Below are 4,347 nucleotides of genomic sequence, written 5' to 3' on the forward strand. Positions count from 1 at the left end.
AACGGCCTCAAGTTGCGCCAGGGGAGGTTTAGATTGGATGTGAGGAAAAATGTCTTCACTGAAAGAGTGGTGAAACATTGGAACAGGCTGCCCAGGGAAGTGGTTGAGTCCCCATCCCTGGAGGTATTTAAAAGACGTGTAGATGAGGCGCTTAGGGACATGGTTTAGTGGGCATGGTGGTGTTGGGTTGACGGTTGGACTCAATGATCTTAGAGGTCTTTTCCAACCTTAATGATTCTATGATTCTCTGTCATCGCCTACTACAGATGAAGAGAGAAAATGGGCAGTTGGGAGGACCTCCTTCTCCAGGGAATCATTTTGCTGGGCAGCTTCAAATTAAAAATAGCTGCAGAACTATGGGATACCAGGCATCCATTAGGGCTGAGAGGGAAGAAACGGGAGACAGGTGACTATCCTTCTAGGGTAGCAGAAGGGCACAGTGAGTGCAGAGCAGGTTTCTACTACAGCTACTGTGTGTGCTGTCTCCTAGCTGCCCAGCACTTGTCTAAGGCAGGATCTCATCCTGTAAAGGCTTAGGAAAACACCACTCTGCAGGACATCACAAACTCATGCTGCAGAGAGATCCTCAGAAGCTTTGCAACCATCTGTGGAAGATCCTAAATCCTAATGGTAAGAGGAGCGATACAAGAGAAGTGAGACTTCATATGCTTTTTTAATAAAGTGCCTGGGATTTGACACTGCAATTTGGACTAGCTCCTATTCCACAAGTTTCTGACAACCTTACCAGGAAAGGAATGCAAGGGAGTAAAGGACACAGCATATTGCTAAGATGACTGTATTATATCTCGCAGTATTAAGGAATAAGAACTCAAAGTACAAGTGTCATATATTTCCATCATAAATGGGGCTTATATTTCATAAAGCAGCATTGCAGGAGAGTAGGGTGAGTGAGTTGGTTCATATCCAATGATTATATATCTTTCTGATGGTACCACAGTGCTGGATAAATACGTATGAACAGGGAGGCCTCTTAGCTACCACTTGGACAGAATGCACTTAGCATTTCCTCAACACATTTTATCTAGTCTTGTTTATATGGAGCCAAGTCCCAGGGAGTTTCTGCCCCCTACCTCCAAAGGGTTAGAGTCTCAACAGTGACTAGAAGCAGTATCCAAGAAAATTATTCTATGGTGGGAGGCTCGCTGCTATTATCTGAGTCATTAAACCTGTTGCCTCGAGATAGGCGTTCCAGAAGTCGCTGTTATATCAGGCTCACAAATGTATTTTGCATGACAATGAAGCATTACTAAGCAAAGTGCTGTACTAAAATGGGTGCAAGACAGCCCCAGAGCAGCCATGTCCAGACTTTCATTGCTCCTCTGGGATGGGACTCAGCTCAGTCCCAAAGGTGTCAGTGGGATAGGCTGTCCATGGAGATGCAACCAGGGTTTGTTTTATTTTGTTTGTTTTCTAAAAATGCTCCCATTATGCAAAAACCTTTATATTATTTATCCCCTTGTCTTAGTGTGGCCATTTCATCCTGTTCTACTTATTTCTAAGGGAACACTGCTTCCTTGGAAGGCCAGGAAGCACAGCATGCCTGCTACATTAGCCGTCATCCCAGCTCTGCTCATGCCTTCCCCTGTGGCTTTGCATAAGCAACTCCGATCTCTTTTCTTCTGTCTACCCACTTGTACAGCAAGGTGAGTTGTGAGGCTTAATTCATGTTAGGCTAACACTGTGTAGCCTTTGAAAGAAAGGACTGCTTCTAAAGGCAGAGTAATACCATGGTACCAACTAAATTTTAATTTAAGTTATAGTAATATCTTCTTTGATAGCCATTAAAACTAGGATAAATCGAGGCAGGTTTACATTGAAATCTAAAACCTATTTTGTGGGTGGAAAAACTTACCCCTCGTGATTCAATACTACAAAGTGGGATTGTTCATTCCTGTGAGCACAATTTGTTCAGCAGCTCTTAACACAAATATGTTGGCTCACTTAGAAGATCTGCCACTTTTTGCTTTTAAGTATCTGTCACTTGATCCACAAAGACAGGACTTCTTTTTATTCTGCCCTAGAAATTCTTCAGCAGAAGCCACTTGTCTTTGTTGTCCCATCTCAGCCAACAAGTGCTCAGAGGTGAAGAAAAAGTGGCAAATGACAGTCCCAATAAAGAACAGAAGTGGAAACAAGGAAACACCCTTCTAGCTCTCTAGAGTTCAGGATTCCTAAAACCAACACGATGAGTGTGTTCATGCAACACCCCTTGTTGTGGTAGGCTCCATGGGTTGTTCCTAGCACCAGACTATGAAGCAACTTACATTTCCCTTTAAAACACTCCTCCCTGACAAATTTTTTTTCATTCCACATTCATGTAGTTACCACCCTCTGGAGGAAAAGGTACAGAATAATACAACGATTAGAAAAGAGTAAGGAAAAATGGCACGAAAGGCATGACTGCCTCTTGAATACCTATGTTCAACTCTGAGAAAGTGTGAAACGTTACCAATGAACTGCATGGTGTTACAGAGCCTCTTTATGCTCACTTCAGAATGCTGGAAGTAACTATGAGCTGCCATCAGCTGGTGAACCACATCTTTGACAAGTAAATCTTCAAATTACTTCATCCATTTGGGGTTTTTTTAAATGTTAAGAAAGAAAAGTATAAAAAATACAATATTTTTAAGTTAAATTGTATATATAAATCATGTAGTTAACAAAGTAAAAGTGTAGGTGCAGGTGACATGCTCACACAAAAAATGTGTAGCAAAGTGATACAGAGAAAGGGGAAGTATCTTTAGCTAAGCTCAGCGGCCTGGCAGCCGGGTGCCAAGGCACCTTGTTGTCATTTTAGTTTTATTTACCAAAGCAGCAAGAAAGACAACCCAGAACAAGAGAAAGCGTGGAGTATTGGGAAACTGACCCCTCCGAAAGGAATGGATGTGTCCAATGACATGCAACTCTTCATACATAAAAAGTAGAAATAGTCTAAAGTAATAGTAATCGTTTAATTACAAGACCGATAATGACTGCTCAGAGCACTCAGAGTGATTACTTAAAAATACTATTCTGGAATCCCTAGGTGGGCCACAGTAAGTAGCTGTAGGTGGTGAAAGTTAATTTCAACCCCAACTGGCTGGCTCCCAGCCATCAACTGGGCAATTGCCTTGCCCAGGCAATCAATGCCAATAACTGCTTACAGTATGTACTGAAGCACTTAGAGCCAAAACTGAAGGGAAAGTCCATGGGCACACACAATTAGAAAAATATAATCATAAATCCACTGGCACTAAAGAAAAACCTCTTATCCAGAATATCCTAGGATGCTTTAGCAACTCTACAACTTTGGTGTCTAAACTGAAATAAAAACAAAATATTTAAATCAGAGTAAGTAAACACATGAATGAGAATATTGCTATTTAAACAGTGGACCATTCACATCACAGTGTTTTTAAATAACACCTCTTGTCACAGATACATCCTTATACACATGCACATGTATGCATTTATATGCACACAGACATCATACTGCCACACACAAGTTCTAGCTTCCTGCCTCCTTTTGTCACCTCTTCCGCGATTTTGATGTCTGTCTGGAAGTTCATGTCACTGTGAGTTAACCATTTGCAGACAGATCATTCGTTTGCAACATTTACTGCTATTTGGACAGTAGACATTTTCCTGAGCAGTCACAGTTACATCATTTCATGAGTTCCTTCTTTCAGAAAAATCCTTCCTTAGTCAAGGCTAAGTAACTCTAGCAAGTTTTGCAAGTGGGAATGAGCCCCTTTAGTTCTAGGTCTCTGTTTAACCATTATGTCCTTGGACTTGGCCTCTTCAAGCAAATTTCCTACCACTGCCTGCCCGATTCACTAGATGAATGCTCTCCTCCTGCTTACAGAAAAATGGAGAGCTGAATTTCAGGATTTTTTTTTTTTTTATTATTAAAGATTTCCTTTAAAAAAATCCCCAGCACCATTTTGTTTTTTATTTCACGGAATAACTGCCCGACCTGAAACCACACCATCCCACGAAGTAGCCACCGTTAATGGAAGCCAGGTACTGGCAACAAATCCATCCTCGAACAAATATTTACAGAAATCGGCTCCGGGGAAAGGGGATCACTCACACCACCGCGGCCGGAAACCCGACCTCCCCGTTCCTCAGGAAAAAAACCCCACAAAACTGAGATTAAAAGGTAAAGAAACGCACCCAGCGCTCACCGGGGAGCAATCCGGGACTCGGCTCCCCCCTTCCCTTCCCACAGGGCGACGCTAAGGAGCGGCGCCCAACGGTTTTTAACCGCCTTCCGTTGCGCCCGTTGCCCAACGACCGTTGCGCAAAGGCGCGCGCGGCTCCTCCACACGCGCCCGCGGGAACGCC

The sequence above is a fragment of the Aptenodytes forsteri genome, unplaced genomic scaffold (genome assembly GCF_000699145.1).
Source record: "Aptenodytes forsteri isolate BGI_AS27 unplaced genomic scaffold, ASM69914v1 Scaffold8, whole genome shotgun sequence".
NCBI lineage: Eukaryota > Metazoa > Chordata > Aves > Sphenisciformes > Spheniscidae > Aptenodytes > Aptenodytes forsteri.